Here is a 22,257-nt window from a genome sequence, read left to right on the forward strand (position 1 = left end):
ATTTCATTTTGGCAATGTGTAGCTGGCATCAGCACAAAAAAATTCTGCTCATCACATCTTCCATGTGATACCGAGCGACGACGGATAACGTCGGTTTATTTCCCATTGCAGATAAAATGATTTTTAAAGCGAAATTTTTCATGCTCATTGATAGAAAGGTTCCAAATTACTCTAATACGATATTGATACTATCAGTATGTAATATAAGCAACAATATAACACGACGGATAATGATCCATGCGAGTGCGCATATCAATAATTATTACGCTCACCTATCGTTGTTCAGAGATTTCTTCGACTAGCCTGGCCAGCTCACGGAGGGTCATGGTCAGGTAACGCATTTTAAGAGGCTCCGCTGGCGATGAGAAAGAAGTTCCCGACTATGGACAGTTTTCCTCGTAGCTGCTGGCTAATCACAATACTGGTAGTCGTCTTTGCGGCTGAAAGTGTGCGAGGGGACTACAGGGTATAGGCAAAATAATGTGAACAGTGGTAGTAATTAGATGGTTTTGTTTGACGGTCAACAACACAGGTAAGTCACGTGTCACATTGGACTGTGTGCGTTCAGTACGGGCTAGGCATTAGTGCAGGTTGTTTACGAATAATGCACACTTCGTATTTGCATTCAAAGGGCGAGTTCGACGTGCAATGAAAGACCTAATAGAGTTCCAAAGAGGGTAGATTGTGGGGGCCTGATTAGCTGGGGCATCAGCAGCCAAGATAGCGAAATTATTGAGTGTTTCAAGGGCAACTGTTTCAACAGTCATGACAGCCTACACAAAACATGGGAAGACATCATCGCGTAGACGAATAGTAGGCGCAAATCACAACTAAACGACAGAGATTATTGTACTCTAACACGAGTTGTGCCAAAACAACACAAAACTACGGCGGCTAAAGTGACTGCAGAGCTCAATAGCCATCTTCGAGACGCCATATCTATGGACACTGTCCGCCGAGAACTCCATGAAGCGAATATTCATGGACGAGCTGTTATACCGAAACCATTAGTGACGGCAACCAACGCAAAGAAGTGTAAAGTATGGCGTCAGGAGCATAAATCCTGGATGGCTGATCAGTAGAAACACATCGTATGGTCTGACGAGTCAGCATTTCCGTTGTTTCCAATATCGGAATGGGTTTATGTCTACAGAACGCCTAAAGAAGCCTACAATCCTGATTGCTTGATTCCAACGGTTAAGCATGGAGGTGGAAGTGTGATGGTGTGGGCAGCCATATCATGGTGTTCTATTCGTCCTATCATTATTCTCAAAGGCCCTGTTACAGCCAACGATTATATGAACATTTTAGGTGATTAGGTGCACCCCACGACACAGATGTTGTTCCCCAACAATGATGCCATTTTTCAGGACTATAATGCACCCATTCACACAGCCAGGACAGTAAAATAGTGTTATGAGGAGCATGCAACTGAACTGCAGTCTTCTCTGGCCAACACAGTTCCCAAACTTGAACATTATCGAACACTTGTGGGTGGTATTGGAGCGCAGAGAGTTAGAAGAGGTTCTGATCAAAGAGTGGGATAACATTCCACTGGAGATTAATCGTTATATCTCAGTGTTACAAGAAGATCACAGCTGTATTATGGACACATGGGGCACAATCCCTTGTTAATAAACCATTCCCAAGTAGGTACAGGTGTTCACGTTATTTTGCCTATCCCCTGTAGACTGGTGTTTATTTCCTAGCGGCTCTGGCTACACTGAGTGACAAACGTCATGGGATATTTCTGAGTATTGCGTCCGACCTCCTTTCTCCCAGCATAGTGCAGCCACTCGACATAACGTGGACTCAACAAGTCGTTGGAAGCCCTCTGCAGAAATATTGATCCACGTTGCCTTTATAGCCGTCCATAAACGCGGAAGTGATACCTGTGCAGGATCTTGTGCACGAACCGACCTCTTGATTATTACAATACAGTTCAGTACAGTAGAGCGCGAGTTTCTGATAATTGTATGGGCTGTCAAATATTTGCGCCCATACTTATTCGGACGAAAATTTAAGATAATCATGGAGCATAAACCACTGGGGTGGTTGGGTAGTATATTTGATCCGTCGTCTAGATTGTTAAAACTCCGACTAGCGCTAGAGTAGTATGACTACCAGATACTGTACAAAGAAGGTAAACAGAATCGAGTAGCGAATGCGCTTTCCTATAACCGTAGCGTGTTAGGTGGGGACGCACAACAGAAACAGATGCTGTGGAGCCAGCCAGGAACAGTGACAAGAGTAAAGATAAGCCGGTCGAGGCCACGTCCGTGGAGACGCAAGCTGAGTCAGCTGGAGCAGAGATAACGGCTCCGACACAGAACACTGAAGAACAAACCACTGACGTAAGAGAAGAAACACTGGAAACAAGCGAGTAATGAAGAAAAGCTGGCAGTGCTAAGGAAAATGCACACATCCCCTATCGGCGGACTTCAGGGGATGGGGAGGACATATGAGCGGGTAAAACAGTACTTGGCCTGGGATGAAAGCAGACATAGAGAATTTCATAAAGAAGTGTTAGAATTGCCAGAAAAACTAAACAACGCAGATAAAGACGAAGCAGCCAATAGAATTAACACCAACCCCAGTGTTTATTTTTGAAAGATGCGATATTGACATCATAGTTCCCTCACCACTAACCTAGTCCGGTAATCATGAAATTTGTTATAGCCGAGCGAATTGCCCGCCAAGCCGCTGACACGGTCGCGCGTAAGTAGGTAGATAACATAATTCTGAAGTTTCGGATGCCTGCAGCATTACTTAGTGACTTGGGGAGTGATTTTATAAGCTATACTATGAAGCGTTTATGTAAACTATTGAGAATAGATAAAATACAGACGACAGCTTACCATCTACAGACAAATGGTTCACTGGAGCGTTCACATCGTGCGCTAACTGAAATGTTATGGCACTACATTAGCCGAGATCAGGACGATTGGGACCACTGGATTTCTTTCGTGACATTTGTGTAACACACATCTCCGCACTGTACAACTGGGTACACACTTTTCGATTTTTTTTTTTTTTTTTTTTTGGGTTGGTTACTGAGAAAACCAGCAAACGTAGTTTATAATTACGAGGATTACGTGACAGGTTCGACAACGGATGCAACTGCTGCATCAAGCTGCCCACGAGATGACCCAGGAAAACAAGGAGAGAAATAAGGTTAATTATGACCGGACGCAGAACACAAAAGAATTTAGAAGGCGTGACTGGATATTGTTGTATGATGAATGCGTGCGAAGAGGACACAGTAAGAAGCTGGACGGTCAGTGGCAAGAATTGTACGTTATTTTCAACTGAAGGAACTACACGAAAATTTCGAGTGGACGCAAGAATTGCCTGATAGAGAAGTAGCGCATTGTCTCCATAGGTTGCACCAGGCAAAAGTGAACGTTGAGGAGTGTGAGAACGTTCAAAAGACAACAGGATGGCATGTGGCAAAAATTCCAGAGGCAAGGGGGTTAACTGAGTAGTTAGCCCAGCATGAGACACCTAGAACTAAGTGGGTTATATTAAACTTTATTGGGGAGACTAGTAAGGTACTAGTTGGCACACTAGACGAAGACGATGCGGCATTTTCAAGGCAAAAATAGATGTATTAGAGGAGCAACAGAGAGAGCTCTTGCGATTGTCAAAGGAGTAACTGACGATAGTCAGGGCGTCATTGATAATGATTAATCAGACGCTAAACAGACAATTAAGAAAGCTCAAATTATTGCAGATGGAATAGCGAAACGAACAGGAAGGTACAACCGGCCTTGATTATGATAACCATCACGGAACAGTTAGTGCAAGTTAGGACAAAATGTGTCCCGTTGAACGCACTAAGGTGAAGGATACCTGTTATTGTGAACAATAGATTTAGACGTATTTTTAGCAGATGACACCTTAGGTTATGTATTAAATATACTTTAAGTTGATAGTTATGTATATACACTGTATCAAGTATGGCCATTACCGACTGAGTACGATCTGGTGAAGACATTATTCTCTTATATAGCACCAGAGAAGAAATTCAAATGGCTCTGAGCACTATGGCACTTAAAATCTGAGGTCACCAGTCCCTTAGAACCTAGAGCTACTTAAACCTAACTAACCTAAGGATATCACACACATCCATGCCCGAGGCAGGATTCGAACCTACGACCGTAGCCGTCGATCGGTTCCGGAATGAAGCTTCTAGAACCGCTCGGCCACCGCGGCCGGCAGAAGGAATTCCTTATAGTAGATTAAATGAAGAGACAGTATGCGCAACTGTCTAGTGATAAGTTACTTTCTAAAACCGTCACGATGAGAAAACAGATCTGTAAACAAAAATTCCCACTAATGACCACTTAACGTTCACGAGCGATGTGAAGCTCCTACGTTACAACCAGTTCAAGAATGCAATCTTAAATTCATCATTTTAAACAAAAGTATCCAGACTATGTAATGATTCATCATTCAGCGACATCATTGTGCGAGGGACTGGTAGATTAAATTTCTTAAGTAAGTGTAAGGGTTATGGTGCACATATAAGGTTGCAAGCTGACCATGTCATTCGCATCAACATGGATAAAGCAAACATAGTTCCTAAGCTAAACACGGATATAGATTGTTGTATAATAGATGGCCAGGGGAGTGGCCGAGCTGTTCTAGGCGCTTCAGTCTGGAGCCACGAGACTGCTACGGTCACACGTTCGAATCTTGCCTCGGGCATGGATGTTTGTGATGTCCTTAGGTTAGTTAGTTTTAAGTAGTTCTAAGTTCTAGGGGACTGATGACCTCAGATGTTAAGTCCCATTGTATTCAGAGCCATTTGAACCATTTTTTATGATAGATGAGAAAGTGCAAAACATGACGCAAATCCTCATACTACTACCATTATAGCATATAGTTAGACAACTTGACGATTTAAAGATAGCAGGTCGCAAAATGGATGACTTACAAGATGAAATATAGTACCAGCAGAGAAAGCCATTTAAAGTTTGTTCAAGCAGTATGTATTCCTTGTGGGGATATGGGAGTTCAGTGCTGCTTTATACCTGTTGTATGTGTATTTATTTAAATGTTGTAGAAAGTGTGGAAGACGGTTTGTGAAGTAGGAGGAAAACGTTGAAGTAACAAATACGGTTGTAACAGATAGCAATCCTAGAAGTATGGCAAGTTATACTCCCTCTCACTAGACTGTACAGTGCGGAGAGGAGGAAGAGATAGTAGAGTATGAATGAGGGCTGTACAACGTACCCCTCATGCTGCCAGAGTGTTATGGAGAGAACGTGGTCAGACACTGCAACACAGCAGAAAGACGGACGTAAACACGCCTATGTGGGAGTCGCCAATTCTGTGTGCTTACAAAAGATAAGCTAACTCAAGCCCTTTGATATAAACAATGTAGGGAAAATATATGTTAACTTGTCCAAGTCTTGGAAACTCATGTGGTGGAAAGTATATTAAATTTTTGACACAATGGCATCAAAATGCGAGTGTTATAACCATCCAAAAAGACAGAAAGACTGGAGGTATGTGAGCTCAAATAACGGATTTTTGTGAAATTGTAACTTATGTGACAACTGAAAATGCAAATTTTCTTAATGAACCACGTACTCTCACAGAATATGTCACACAATAAAGAACCTTTAACATTTAGGATGTGCAAAGACAAAGTTGACAATAAAAGCTGACAATGTTCACTTGCACACGGTATCAGTTGACGGAAATTTTGCAACCTCTGAGGTTCAAGCTTACAAAATTTATCCTGGGAGATGGGAGGTGTCGTATATAGTAAAATATTAAGTCCTAAGAATTGTAAAATAACTAATTGGGGAGTATTCAGATTTAGCCAGAATGAAAGTTTATAAACCGCTGCTGAGTGAGAGGCCTGTGAAATATTTGTCTGACACACAGGAAGCCGCTATGCAAAGCTTGTTCTGCTAACAAGGACCGGACCCTGGAGCATCACAAAGTTTGTAGCAAACGCAGCTGCCTGACACTTGGATGGCACAGGCACCAGCACAAGGGGAGCACTTACAGGTGACATTGAGCAAAATTACGTGCTAGCAGCAAGAAGTGATGCGTTAACCTAATGATGGTCACCAATGTAACAGGCTTCATGGAACATTCCAGAAGGGTGGTATCGATTGCATGATATTCATTGGGAGAGTCCTTAGAAAATGTAGTCCATCAACAAAGAAGGTGGCTTACAAAACACTCGTGCGACCTATACTTGAGTATTGCTCATCAGTGTGGGGTCCATACCAGGTGGGATTGAAGGAGGAGATAGAGAAGATCCAAAGAAGAGTAGTGCATTTTGTCACAGGGTTATTTGGTAAGCGTGATAGCATTATGGAGATGTTTAGCAAACTCAAGTGGCAGGCTCTGCAAGAGAGGCGCTCTGCATCGTGGTGTAGCTTGCTGTCCAGGTTTCAAGAGGGTGCGTTTCTGGATAAGATATCGAATATATTGCTTCCCCCAACGTATACCTCATGAGGAGATCACGAATGTAAAATTAGAGAGATTCGAGCACGCACAGAGGCTTTCTGGCAGTCGTTCTTCCTGTGAACCATACGCTACTGGAATAGGAAAGGGAGGTAATGACAGTGGCACGTAAAGTGCCCTCAGCCACACACCGTTGGGTGGCTTACAGAGTATAAATGTAGATGTAGAAAAGTCAGAAAACTGGCAGGGAGAGCAGTATTGCTGATTGCATGCCTGTCTGCACTGCATCCACATGACACTGCATTACAGAGACAGTTACAGAAGCTGGTCAATATCTTTTGGAACCCTGGGCCTGGCTGAGGAGCTGATTTTTTTTATCATGCTCATGGCATACAGAAATAAAGTAATTGTTATTCTTGTAATTCGGAATAAGACAGTCAGAGTAATGACAAGGGCTGATAAAATTATAAAGTGTATGATTTTGTTCGTTAATATAAAATCTTAATAGTGATCAATTTATACATTTTGGGAGTGTTAATTACATATGTCTTGAACTACCTAACATAATTGTAACTATTAAAAGACATGAGTACAGTGGCAGATCATGTACATCTCTACTCTTACCACAGAAAATATTCGCAAGATCTAACAACAGCAGAGTTTATACGGCAACTGAAATAGTGCATAAAACACTTTGCTAAATACAAAGAATGGCAATAAAACTGTTAAAGAAAATGCTGCACAGTCTCTCATTAGAAACCCCATTCTATTCGTCAGAAGGATTCTAAGAAATGCACAATAGAACATAACCACATCGAACTATTTACATAAAATTTTGTATTAAAAAGAATTAATATTTCAAGCATTTAGATGAAACCGTAGTTATTCCAAATGACTACCCTGAAATCTGAATAGTTGAGAAAAAGTATCAGTTATCACATTACTGTCCTCTTAAATGTTTTGAGAGTAACAAAAAGGGCATATAACAGAACATACTGTAAGTTTTCATTCACTAAATTCAGTTGGAAACCCGTACGAACCTGCTCTTCTTCTCATACTGCACCCATATGTTTAGAGAGAAGAATATCGAGGGAGTAAAATTTGATTAAGTAGAGTTTGGGCAGAAGTATAGTTCATCCAGATGTTCCTTTTGTAAGACGAGCAGCAAGAGTACTTCAGATAAATCTTACTCTGGCATGCACAGTGACAGAGTTACATGTTACGAGTGTTGTGTCTAGTAATCCTGCATATTTGGTTCACTAGACAAACAGTCAAACAACTCATATTAATGAGTTTTATTTACAACAAGACAAGTAAAAATACTTAACTTTGATCTCAGAATTCTTGTAGTGACTGCTGATCTCTAACTGTGCGACACCAGGTTTGCTAATAAAAAGGCTACAGTGTGATGGCTAACAAAGTGGCTATTGTTGAAGCTACTATCAAAGTAGTTGCCACCAGTCAGGTGTGGCGCTTATGTTGTCTTCACCCAGTAGCCGCTCCTGTTGCATTGTCGTCCTGGAGGGAGGTCACTCAGCATGAGATTGGCTGACCTCTTCTCAGAGCCTTCCCTTCTTTGTCGTTTCAGGCCGGCATGCTGGCACTGAATTTATGCCATAACAACGAGCATCTTCACTAAATGCAGAATGACTTCTTTTCATTTCATCCAGTGCACACATAACAGTGAATCACAGTGCCATGCAGAGAGTGAATTGTACCAATTCTCAGTAAGATGTACAACAGAGGTGGATAAGTTACTGATGATAAAGCTGTGACTAATTGAGTAGTATGGAACTGTAAACAGTTCCTTTTACTCCACAGATATATACAAAACATTATAGTTCACATTCAAACTGTTGCTTCTCTCAGACTGGGAAAGCACATAGTGGCACTAATACATTGATATAAAGTAACTAATTACGTGCATAATGATCAAGTTTTTAAATTACTAAGAAAGATGCTCAAAATCACTCTGTATTAATTTTTTTAATCACTTTGCAGGATTCCTGATGTCTGAAAGACTATAAACTAAGGTGGACTTTGTGGAGCCCTCAGCTATGCACAGCAAAGGATGTTGAGGAAAGTCTCACAGCATCAGAATTTCTACTAATCAAAGCTGCATTCATCACTATCTCTGAAAAATGGTCATTTGAAAACAGCTGACATATTATTCATTGAGTATAACACAATACCGAACTCATATTCAGTAGAGGGATCAAAATCTAAGACCAGTCTTCACAGTTTATGGTAACATGGTTTTCTACTCAGCACTCTGCAAGGTACAGTACAAATGTGGGATATGGTACACAGTATCATTATAATTCTCTTCTGGCACTCATATGTATAATTATACACAGACACAGATTTAGAAGTTGTTCCTTGTATCTTTACGAGGGTTCACTAATGTTGGTAAATTCTGAGTAGCATTTTTTATACATTACGGATTATGTATGCGTGTGTGTGTGTGTGTGTGTGTGTGTGTGTGTGTGTGTGTGTGTGTGTGAGTGTGTGTAAAGGGGTGGGGGGCTGTTCACAGTTTATTATGATATCCTCTCATAGAAAAGAGTAAGCAATCTTAACAATATCATGAACTCACCTTTCTTTTACCATTTCTTATCAGACCCTGTGAAGAAAGTGTATATTATACACAGTTCTCTTTTAAATTTTATGAGGGAATGACGGGTAACAACAAGTGATGGAGATATGAATAGCTGAAGGAATGTTATTTTGATTGAAATGTAAACCTTAATCAGCTTCCTGACAAAGAAGCCATAGAGAAATTTCATTAACACAGGATGAACAACTATATATCACTTAATTATATTTAAGAGCTTTACGTGACTGCAATGGATTCTCACGGTATAGAGAAGCCATGTGGGGCTGAAAATTGGACTATATGGAAGTTTGCAGTACAAAATTTATTACATGCATCGGCCGGTGCATATGAAGTGTTTATTGGCAACGTAGAAAAACCGGCGCTTTTGCCAGCAGATGCAACATCGGCACAAATAGATGTGTTTACCACTTCTTATCAGACCCTGTGAAGAAAATGTATATTATACACAATTCTCTTTTAAATTTTACAATGGAATAAGAGGTAACAATAAGTGATGAAGATGTGAATAGCTGAAGGAATGTTATTCTGATTGCAATGTAAACCTCAATCAGCTTCCTGACAAAGAAGCCATGGAGAAAATCCATAAGCATAGGATGAACAACTATACATCACATAATTATACTTAAGAGTTACAATTTGAAATGTTGAATGTTCTGATTGTAACAAACCACTGATACTCGACACAGTGATATAATAATCATTATTCAATGAATTGACATTGCCCTTATGACAAACTCATTTATTTAATTATTACATTTTCTTTACATAACATTAAACCACCTTTCAACACACATTACAAAGAATTGACATCAAGGGAAATCTCTTTGCCATTGAACTGATTGATCGTACTAATCCATCAGTAAGTAGATACATTCCTGTGTACCTGAAACATGAAACAATATTGGAGCTTTCTCATACACAAAGCACTTGTTCTATATTTCATTTTTAAAAACACAAGAATTGGGAAATAGGCAACAACTGAAGAAACCAGAGCACCTTACTGAAATTATACTGGCTAAAATAAATGAGTCAAAGTATTATACAGAGGCTATTAATTCTGTAGACCATGAACACTGGAGAAGAGCAATGGAGGAGAAATGACTTCATTGCTCTTCTCCAGTGTTCATGGTCTACAGAAATAAGAGCCTCTGTATAATTCTTTGGCTCATTTATTTCAGCCAGCATAATTTCAGTAAGGTGCTCTGGTTTTTTCAGTTGTTGCCTATGTCTCAATTCTCCTTCTCTACAACTTTCTTTTGTTGAAGTGAAATGTTTATATTAATCTCTCGGCTGTGTACTATATCTATGTCTTTGGTTGGTGTCATAAAATAAAGTACATGAGTCTTATTATAGCAACTACATTGTGTGTATGCTTTATGTAGTGTACTTTAGTTCTTTACTGAAGTTTCTGCAACAGGTTATGGGCCCAGTACACGATTCAAGAAAGGAATTGGGTATTACAATTTTACATTTCGTGACGTGAGAAATGTGTTAGCGTGTGTTGTGTGCTATATTCATATTGTTTGTTGCATATACAATATAGTTCATATTGTATATACGAGAACAACTGCTGCATTTTCCTCTTGTGGAATTTTTTTGGTTGTAAGTCTGAACGTTTTAAGGGACTGCAATGGATATTCATGGTATAGAGAGGCTGTGTGGGGCTGAAAATTGGACTATTTGGAGGTTTGCAGTTCAAATTTTTTTATGTGCATCAGACAGCGCATACAAAGTGTGTATTTGCTTTGCCAGTGGATGCAACATCAGCACAGATAGATGTGTCTAATGCTCCTCTAAAAACATGGGACAAAGCTGATAGTGCAGCGAATCAGATTATTGTTAGAACTGTGGAAAAAAAAGTCATGGCATTGTTGGTTGCATGTGAGACTGCACGGGACAAGCTACATCCCATGTTTGAATGGAAAACAAAGCAAGCTGCATATTCTGTTCAGTCAGAGTTCCTAAATTTTTACAAGAGTTCAGGCGATGACATGGTGACACATCTTACTTGCTTTGAAAACTTAGTTCTTCGAATGCAACAACACAATGTGAAACCTGATGAATCATTGTTAATGGTTCGACTACTTGACACACTGCTTGACAGTTATGAGAGTCTGTGACATTCATGGTGAACAAGATCTGAAGATCAACAAACACTAAAGCATTTGATGGACATGTTAACTTCTGATGACAGTCGTCATGCTTGTTGGAGGGAGAAGTGAGACAAGGTAGTTGCACTTTTTGTTACCAAAGCAAACATTAAAAATGCTGACTGCACCATTATGAGGAATGTTACTTTGTCAAACAAATACAAAAAGTCTACAAACAAAATGAAGCTCAATATTTCAGTTGTGGTGGATTTCGCCATACTAAAAAAATATGTCCAAATGGGAAACACAAGCAAAAAAAATCATCCACAACCAAAATAAAAGTAATTGCCTAACCAGGCTTTGATTAGTGAAGTAATAAGTGCAGAATAGAGCGAGGGCACATGGATCGCTGATTGTGGAGTGACGAATCACATGCTAAGAAAATTGAGTGGTATGTATCATTCACTAAGTTTGCAACACCACTGCAGATATGCCTGGGCAAATATTCGACTATGAACACACTAGGAAAAGGGACTATTTATTTTGAAGCTTCTGTCAATGGAAAATGGAAGTTATGCCATATGGATAATGTTTTGTATACTCCAGAAGGGTGAAGAAATCTCTCTTCTGTGTCATCTGCTATGGACAAGGAATTGGACTTTTATTCATTGAAAGACAAGTGTGAGTTCCGAAACAATGGCATTGTAAATGCATGTGGCATATGTAGTGGCAACCTACTGAAGATGTTGATTCAAGTGACAAAACAAATTCAGCCTTGTGATCCTGAGGTAAGTCTTCCATCAAAGGACTCTCTGCAAATTTGGCATGAACACTTGGGTCATCGAAACAAATGTCATGTCCAACAATTCTTGAAGCAGCATGGTGTTGAAGTTGAAGATGCTGGTGAAGAATTATGTGAGGCATGTGTTAAGGGGAAGCAGCATCACAGCAATTTTCAGTTATGACAGCAGCATGCCACACAACCTGGAGAAGTGATTCATGCTGATCTGTGTGGACCTATGGAGTGTAAATCGCTGGTAGGAGCAGAATATTTTCTTTGCTTCACTTGTGACTTTTCAAGACTACACTTGATATATTTTCTCAAGCAGATGTCTGAGACTGCAGAGAAGATTGCAGAAATGGTGAGTATTGTGAAGAATTTTTGTGGTCAACTACCAAAAGCATTTCAATGTGATGGTGGACGAGAATTTGATAATACTGAAGTTAAAGATTTGATGAAATTAAATGGCATACAACTCATCTTTACAAATCTTTATACTTCAGAGCAGAATGGATGTGCTGAGCGCACTAACAGAACAGCTGTGGAACTGGCTTGGACCGTGTTGCAAGCTCGCGGCCTGCCTTAGTTTTTGTGGGTAGAAGTAGTAAAAGCAGCTGTTTATGTGTTAAACAAAAGTGGTAAAAGTCATGTGGATGGCAAAACCTCTTACGAGGTATTCACTGGAAAGACGATACAGCTAAATAAACTTCATATTTGTAGAATGAAGTGTTTAGTTCATATTCTGAAGGAAAAGCTAAAGAAATGGTATCCAAAGGGAAAACCAGAAATGCTAGTTGATTATTCTGATGGCATTGATGGCTTTTGAGTGTGGATTGAATGAGAAAAATGGATTATTTGGAGTAAGGATGCCGGCTGGTGTGGCCGAGCGGTTCTAGGCGCTTCAGTCTGGAACCGAGTGACCGCTATGGGACTGATGACCTCAGTTGTTGAGTCCCATAGTGCTCAGAGCCATTTGAACCATTTTTGGGGTAAGGATGTTGTTTCTGAACCTAAGAAAACTGGTACGACAATGGTGTTACTCCCAAGTGAAGCAGGCAATTAAAAATTGAAAAATTATAAGATGCAAATGTGTTTAAGGAACCTACAAAAGAAAGTTCTAGTGAAAGAGATATAGGCAACAATTGAAGCCCATTACAAACCGTTCAGTTTGTAGAAGTAATCATAAGGCTGATGGTCAAATTGACTATAATGAAACATTCAGTCCTGTTGCTAGATACAATACAATTAGAGCAATTTTGAGTGTTTCTGCTAGGGAGCAACTTCAGTTGGCACAATTTGATGTAAAATCTGCTTTTTTGAATGACTTCTTAGAGGAAGAGATATATATGGAGCAGTCTGAGGGATTTAGTGATGGACCAAATCGGGTATGCAAACTTCATAAAATATTATATGGACTAAAACAATCTCCAAGGTGCTGGAACCAACAGTTATAGGACTTCCTACTAAATCTTGGGCTTGTGGAAAGTAAGGCAGACCTGTGTTTGTTCTGTTGAGAAAACTGGAATGACAAGTTGATGGTAGTTCTATATGTTGATGATGGATTAATATCTGCAAGTAAGAAGAAGTATATTGAAGTTTTCCTAAAGGAAATTCAAGATGAGTTTAAAATTACTGTTGAGCCAGTAGGGTATTTCTTAAATATTAATGTTGTATGTCATGATAATGGATTAATAGAGATTAATCAAGAAAGTTATGCTAAAGATATTCTTCAATGGTTTAACATGACAGAGGGAAATCCTATGACAACTCCAATTGAGCAGTATCTGCAGCCAAATGAGTTAACCAGTGATAGTGTAACTAATGCTCCATATCGAGAAGTAGTTGGCTGTCTTACATATTTATCTGTTGGTACAAGACCCAATATAGCATTTGCAATGAGCTATGTGTCAAAATTTTTAGAGAATCAAGAAAATCACTGGTCTGTGGTAAAAAGAGTCCTAAAGTATATAAAAGTTTCAGTGTCATTGGGTATAAAGTATGATGCTAGCTATGCAAACAGGAGGCTGGAGATACATACTGATGGTGATTATGCCAGTGATCCAGCAAACTGACGCTCAGTTAGTGGAGTGGTTGCAAGATTTTGTAAAGGAGCAGTTACCTGGGCTAGTAGGCGGCAACATTGCATATCAATGTCAATAACATAGTCAGAGTATGTGGCTGCCAATGAAGGGACAAGAGAAGGAATATGGAAGGGGCAAGAGAAGGAATATGGCTATCTAAGCTCTATGAAGAAATTTCACCACTGGAGAGTGTTTTCTTCTTGTTGATAATGCAAGAACTATTAAACTGGCCAAAAATTCTGAATTTCACAAGGGGTCAAAGCATATTGATGTTCACATGCACTACATCCATCAGAAAATTCTAGAAGACCAGCTAGCCATTGAGCATGAACCAGGCAATCTGCAAGCTGCAGATATTCCCACCAAATTTAAGATCATTATTTGGAATGTGTTAAGTACTGCATTTAGCAAGAAAAACATTTAAGGGACGTGTTGAAGCGAAAGGTTTATATTAATTTCTCTTCTGTGTACTATGTCTTTGGTTGGTGTCATATAATAAAATACATGTGTCTTGTTATAGCAACTATGTCATGTGTATGTTGTGCCCTTTAGTTCTTTCTTGAAGTTTCTACAATACTGTACACAGTACCTGTAATACGTGCCAGTTAGAAATTTGGAAAATTTCCAACCCACACATTAAATTTAAACTACTGTTGGTATGTAGTGTCACTGTACCATGCAGATTTTAATCTATCCACAATAATGAATTTTGGGAATTAGCTGCTTTATATCTTTAGAAATTTTCCTTGTCTGTAATCAAGTCGCAGTATACAAACAATGGATTTTCAGTTTTTGTAGCAAACCTTAGGCAAACGTTCTCCTATAGTCTAGTTGCTGCAGATCCAAGTGAGACAATATCATAAGGTCACAAACCCACCCCCAACAAAAAATAGTTCAGTAAATACATTTATATTTTTACATTTACTTATTTTTAAATTTCTTGGAAAACTTTCAGGGAATAAAAGGCTAGGGAATGACAAGCTGCATTTAACACAGACTGCTCTTTTGTTGCTAGCCAATAGAGATGGGATGGGGGTTTAACCAGAAGCAGAGAACATTCCAGCTGGACAAACAGGCCCGTTCACAAACTGACTTTACCTGATGCCAACATCAAACCCGACATGGTTTGTTAGCACACAAGTAGAGCCAGCGAACTGCAGGAAAGTAAGGAAGGCAAGACAGAAAGGGAAAGGTGCTCCTCTTGAGTGTGTGTGTGTGTGTGTGTGTGTGTGTGTGTGTGTGTGTGTGTGTGTGTGTGTGTGTGAGTGTGTGTGAGAGAGAGAGAGATTGAAACAAATGAAAGAAGCAGCATTCCAATTATTTACATGCCTGTATAGCTATAGTCTCCAGAGTTTTGTTCAAAGTCAAGGTGCTAAGTGAAATACTGTTAATGGTGGGTACAGGCTATAGTTCGATATTACATAAAATATCACACTGTTACAGTTGTGAGATTTTGAAATTGTATCATCAGTGGCATTAAGTGACAGCAATATTGATTTTAATTAAAAAGATACCACCTGAAATACAAAGCATTTATATTAACATATGACTAGTTTCAATAATTAAAGCACCATCCTCTGAGATAAAATACTTGACTATCAGTACCCTGTCAATGTGAAATGTAGTATAATATGCATATCATACCATAATTCACATTGCTTTGCTTCTGTCATGTGAAAGACATATATCTTCTCCAGGAAGCAATGTAATGCAAGCTTCTTTTTCAGGTCTGCAAGCAAACTTTGGCCTACCTATGTTTTAAATTATACAGGGTGAGTCAAAAAGAATAATCCGATAAAAAAAAACAAAAAAAAAAAAAAAAAAAAAAAAAAAAACATGATGACTGTTGTGTTATTTGATATGTATGCATGAGCAACTTACCATTTAAAGGAGCAAATTCTCAAGTTTTACATGGTTACTGCTAGGTAGCAACAGGGTGCCCTCCTACTCCCCCCCCCCCCCCCAAATTCTTCTAAAAATGGTGTCAGGACAACAGAAAGGGTTTTCTGTTCTATGATTTGCGCAGTGCCGGTCAATAATAACGGTTCAACATGACTTTCGTATTATGTATGATGTGGATCCTCCTACAGTACAGAGCATTTGATGATGGCATGAACAATTCCAAGGAACAAACTGTTTGTGTAAACGTAAATCACTGGACATCCCCAAGTGTCTGAGACAGATCTTGAACACATCCGACATAGTTTCACAAGAAGTTCATAGAAATCAGTTCACCTTGTACCTCAACAGCTCAACGTGCCTCCAATGTCCATCTGGCATGTGTTGTGTTGATGTTTACACATGAAACAAAACAAAATTCAGCAAAGTACAAGCCCTTCTTGAAGATGACAAGGCATTTACTTAACGATCGATAGCAGCATTGTTTGCTTATAGTTGTCAGTGCTGACAGACAGGCAACACTGTGTGAAATAACTGCAGAAATGTTTGTGGGATGTACAGTGCAGCAAAATTTGGTGTTAATGGGTTATGGCGACAGCCAACCAACGCGAGTGCCTTTGCTAACAGCATGACATCACCTGCAGTGCCTCTCCTTGCTCATGACCACATGAGATTATTGCAAAACTATGATCTGATCAGATGAGTCCCAGTTTCAGTTGGTAAAGGCTGATGGTAGTGTTCGAGTGTGGCATAGATCCCACAGAAACCATGGATCCAAGTTGTGAATAAGGCACTGTGCAAGTTGGACGTGACTCGATAATTCTGTGGGCTGTGTTTACATGGAATGAATTGGGTCCTCTGGTACAACTGAACCGATCATTCACTGGAAATGGTTATGTTTGGCTACTTGGAGGTCATTTGCTACCATTTGTGGACGAATTTTTATGGGTAACAATGCACCATATCATTGGGATACAATTGTTCACAAATGGTTTGAAGAACACTCTGGACAATTTGAGCAAATGATTTGGCCACTCCAATGACTCAACATTAATCCCATCAAAGATTTATGGGACATCATTGAGAGGTCAGACCATGTATAAAGTCCTGCACAGGCAACATTCTCATAATTATGGATGGCTATAGAGGCAGCATGGCTCAATATTTCTGCAGGGGACTTCCTATAAGTTCTTGAGTTCTATGTCATGTTGAGTTGCTCCACTACGCAGGGCAAAAGGAGGTCCAACATAGTATTAGGAGGTATATTATGACTTTTGCACCTCAGAATAATTAGCTTCTCACAGTATGGGCTCAGGAATATCTTTTTGAAACACAATGCACCTGAAAGCATGAGACTAAATGTGCACAACTGTTTTTAAAATAAAGAGATCTATGTATACATCTGTAACCTCACTCCCCAAAATGATGTGAAGTACATAACAGAGGGTACTCCCATTAGCCCCGTATCAGGTTCTCCTGTCATTCCTTTCACTTACGTCTCTGTGTGCTCTGTAATAGTCTGATTTAGGCTATAGAGCCCCACAGGAACAATGCACAGTCCCTGAACTATCTCTCTACATTTTTCACTTAATGCTGTTGCCTGAAACATGATAAGTAGGCTTTTATAGGATAGTTGATGTCTATCTTCAGGCATCTGTCAGGTCAGGTTTTACAGCATTTCCATTATGTAACTTTAAAAAACATTTTAATGGAGAATAGAACAGTGATCTACATGGAGCACATTAAAACAGTTTTGACCATAACTGAACATTTTCTAACAAATTTCAACCAGTTTCAATCAAATAGCAACCACCTTCAGATACAATAAAATAGGTACAAGGTATATTTCCTTCTATATTGGAATTGTACTTATGAATCAGTGTATATGGTCTTCAGACTGTCTTTCTTTCAGTCACTTTTTAACTGAAATCAGTTGCAGTCTTTTAATAAATGTTCTATTCTGACCAAAACTGTTTTAAGTTTAATTTTAAGAACTTTTTGTGATTCTCTCTTGTAAGTCAAAAATACCTGGCTCAATTAATGCCATCGTTCTCTGTAAACAATCAGCATTCCCTTATATATGTGAGTGATTTCAGTTGTGACTCATTGAATTTGTTGTTATAGGATACTATGCTTTTGCATTTCTTATCCCTCCTCCTCTTTCCTTGCCCCCCCCCCCCCCCCCCGCCCCTTCATATCCCGCCAGAAATTTGCTGTTTCAGGCTAAGCAGGCTGCACAGAATAAAATGACAATTAAGAGCCACACTGCACATACTGGTTCATTTAAAAATCAGTCACCTAACTATAATTTCCTTTCCCACTTTACAAATATTGTAATTCACTTGTACCAAGGCTGGGATTCGAACACAGGTCACCTGTTCGTTAGGCAGACATGCTACCTCTTCACCACCTCGGCACAGTGAGTTTACCCAACTGCGTGGGCAAACCTGCAAGCCTCCCTCCTAAATCCTAATTCCCGTTCACTCCTCAACCACCTTGGTGTTCCTAGTTTAGGGGGAATACTAAATGGGCTGAGGCATGATACGGAACTGGGACTGAGGAGCGAGTCACGCCAGGGTTGTGTGAGCAGCTGTGCAAAGGCACTGTACCAGTGTGGCATAGCGGTAAGTGCATCTGCATAGTGAGGAGGAGACCCAGGTTCGAATCCCGACCTCAGTACAAATTTTCATTTGTCACTTCAGTATGTATATGTACACCATAGATGTGAATCTAGTCTGAGCTGCTGGTGGTAGTGGCCGTGTGTGTATGTGGTGTGCTTGGTTGTGCGAGTGTGGTTGTATGTGTTTACATTGCTGAAGAACTCTTTGGCCAACAGCTGTAATGTGTAACAGACTTTCTGTTGTGCCTGTCTGAAACTCGATGGGTCATCTTAATGTGTTGCATGAGTTTGTGTGCATGTTGTCTGATTCCATTGAAGACCTAATTGGCCGAACGCTCACTTTCTGACAGTCTTTTTGCTGTGCCTATCTGCAGCTAAGCATCTCCACTATAAGGTGAGTACCGACTATCTTTTTCATAACATTATTACATTCCATCCTGGATATTCTACTGTTTAAAGAACAACAATTATTTGCATCAACAGCTCCACATTTATTTTATAAGAAAATAATAATTAGCACACCACCTGGGTTGTGGGAAATCTTTTTGGTAATATTAATAAGCTATATTAGACATAGAATTATTAAGCTGTGTAAAAAAGTGAATCATCTGTTATTATCTTTGATTGAATATTGTTTTGAATACAATTATGTGGCAAACTCTGGAGGGACTATATCAAAGTCCTCTTTCATTTGTACTACAATATTTAAAGTTTGTGACTGCAATAAGTGAAGGCTTCACAGTATATGAATTCCATAGGTGAAACAGAATGTATGATCATGTAGGCATAACTGCTGATTTATGGTGGTTTACATTATCTATAGCATAATGTCCATTTAAGATGATGTAATTTTCACAAATTTTTATGTAACAGTCAATGATACATAGTGCTATGAGTAACAATGATACATGGAAATACTGCAGCCATTTTGAAAATTTAAATTTACATCAGTGGAGGCCATTTCTTTCAGTTTTATTTCTATGTTTGTCAAATGAGAAGTTATGTTTTGTGTTAAGGATGAGTATGGAGTTTCAAGTATAGGATGAAGTACTGTACAATGTGTAGCCTGTCACTGTTTAGAAGTACTTAGTTAGTCTGCAACACACACATATCATGGATAAATAATTATCTCATACAATTTATATTATCATTTCATGATATACTGACAACAATGTTTAATTAATGTTATGAATAAGATGCCTGTAACAGTCTGGTGTTAAATTATATTGCCCCTACACCACTATCACCTACTTGTATTTTGAAGCTGCTACCCACGTCATCTGTGGGTTTCTGTGATAACCTTGAATTTCTGCAATTTTGCAATGGCCAGTGTTAGTTGCAAGCTTCCTCAGAGTGATGGAGGAAACAGTATGGCATCTATAATGTTTGAGGCTGTGTCCAAAAATATTACTGACTGCAATAAATCAAGGAAACTACTAAGTAAATGTTTACATTTAATTTAAACCATTGGAAAATATATTAAATAAGGATACCAGTCATAATATTAAAAATCAGGAAAGGTGTTTTGAAGAGCTGTCATGTGTAAATTGGTGTTGAATGAACTGTGTTCCCAATATCACCCATCAAATGGATACTGATATTACCACCAGGCGATATTAGGAGCAATTGTTTCAATTTGTTAACCAATAAATGTCATAGTTACTTCTGTCCATCTGTCCAGAGAAAAAGAAATGGGAATGATGAGAGCGTTTAAGATGTATGAAGTACCCAGATCAACAATTTGAGAGTGCATTGAAAGATGTGCAAAACGACAAACTGAAAAGGAAACTACAGTTGTAAGACAGAAACTTGGAAGGAAAAATGGAAATGAGCATAAAGCAGTGAGGGCCAGGAGTCCCCCATTTGGGAAAGTTCGGCAGCAGAGGGCAAGTACTTGTTGCATTTGATGCCACATTGGGCAACTTGTGCGTCGGAGATGGGGATGAAATGATGATGAAGAGAAAAATCTCCTGCCCCAGAAGGGCACCAAACCCGGGCCCCTTGGCATGGCATTCCACCGCACTGACCACTCAGCTTACGGGGGTGGACACTTGGAAGGAAACATGATGACATGTGAAGTAGAGAACGAATTGATCTAGTACTATACAGAAGGGCAAAAGATTATTTTTGGTTTGACACATAGGGAGTTAAAGCAGATGGTGTATGAGCTTGCCTTAAAGAACAATCTGCCTCACCTCTCTTCTAAACCAGAAAATATTGCAGATTAAAAGTGGATTGACTTATTTTTGAAAAGAAATTTTTCCCAGTTAACAACAGGAACACCACAATCATTGACAAGAGCTGGAAACGTACGCATTATTCAAAACAATGTGAAGCCATTTTTCTGTATTTTAAAAGCAGAGCTGCTAAATTCAAGGTCAACCCTACCAGAACATTAACATACATAAAACTGGAATCACAACTGTCCAAAGCAGAAATGTGAAACTTATTTGTGTGAAAGGAAAATTGGCAGTTTACAATGTCATAGGCAGAAAGGAGATCTCTGAACACCATGTCAGGTGCCGACTAGTATGTCACTCCAATATAGCTATCCCGAGAAAAAAGCAGGACTTGAAGCTAATGAAGGGAGTTCCTCCTTGAGTTATTCCAAGATTTTGTCCATGTCTGTATTACACCTCATACCATGCATAGGATGTAGCCTCTAGATATTGCTTTCATGGAGCCATTTAAAACTTTATATTCAAGAAACTGAGAGGTGGATTTACAGTAACTAGGGTAGAATTGTGACACAGTGTGAAGTAGCTGAACTCATGGACAAAGCATACGTTAGAGCAGCAATCGTGATTAATGCACTGAGTGGTTTTCATGTCACTGGTATCTGTCCTTATAATGACTCAGTATTTACTGAAGCTGACTGTATTCATGAACTGAATGATAACCAATTAAAGCCTATTTCTGAAGCTCAATGTGGGCCTTAAATACTTGCAAATACAAACACATTTGATCTAGCACTTAAGATTATATCACATAGCACTGACAGCCAGATTCAGTCTATTGGTGAGGATCAACCTCAACCCACGTTGCATTCCACATCTGATGCCATCACTCTATCCTATAAACTTTCCCAAGGATGTAAAAGATGTTCCAAAATTTCAACCAGTGTCTCAAAACTGAAGGGTCCCGAGAATATGGTGTTGACTATTTCTTCTTGTAAGAAAAAGCTGGAAATCTTTTATGCTTCTAAACGCACAAACACTTCAAATGAGGCTTCAAGGTGTGGAGCAGCATGAAAGAGTAATTCTGCCAACACTAAGATGAAAGTTAAAAGAAAGTATAAAAGCTCAAGTTCTAACAATGATTTTGCTCACAAACCTTCAAAAGTGATATCAATCTGGAACTTGATTGCGATTCTGTGGATGCTTCCTGTACATTATGTCTTAAGAAGTTTTCTGACAATTTCACTGATGAACAGTGACTTACGTGCTCTTTGTGGTTCAACTGGAATCACAAATTTTGTGATGCAGTGAATACTGAATGGAAATGGTACAAATGTTCTGTCTGTCTCAATAACTACCTCTTAAATTTTCCAATTCTAAACTTTTATCTTCCTTTTAATTTAAATCCACTTACAAAAGCTAATCCAATATGTGCTCTTCCATTTTCAAACAGTGTAAGGGAAACATACTCGTCATTGCGGTTCCTGTCAACCACAAAAAAATGGTTCAAATGGCTCTGAGTACTATGGGACTCAACTGCTGTGGTCATAAGTCCCCTAGAAC

At 39.2% G+C, this 22,257-nt stretch overlaps 1 long non-coding RNA gene across 1 annotated transcript in view; it reads right to left on the reverse strand.

The window, feature by feature from the left end:
• Positions 1–9,770: 9,770 nt before the first annotated feature.
• Positions 9,771–22,257, reverse strand: part of LOC124723038 — a 36,003-nt gene continuing 23,516 nt past the window's right edge. Inside the window, exon 2 of the long non-coding RNA XR_007006484.1 lies at positions 9,771–9,929. This is a non-coding gene — a long non-coding RNA (uncharacterized LOC124723038). The remainder of the gene's footprint in view (positions 9,930–22,257) is intronic.

This window comes from Schistocerca piceifrons, chromosome X, assembly GCF_021461385.2.
Source record: "Schistocerca piceifrons isolate TAMUIC-IGC-003096 chromosome X, iqSchPice1.1, whole genome shotgun sequence".
NCBI classification, from domain to species: Eukaryota; Metazoa; Arthropoda; class Insecta; order Orthoptera; family Acrididae; genus Schistocerca; species Schistocerca piceifrons.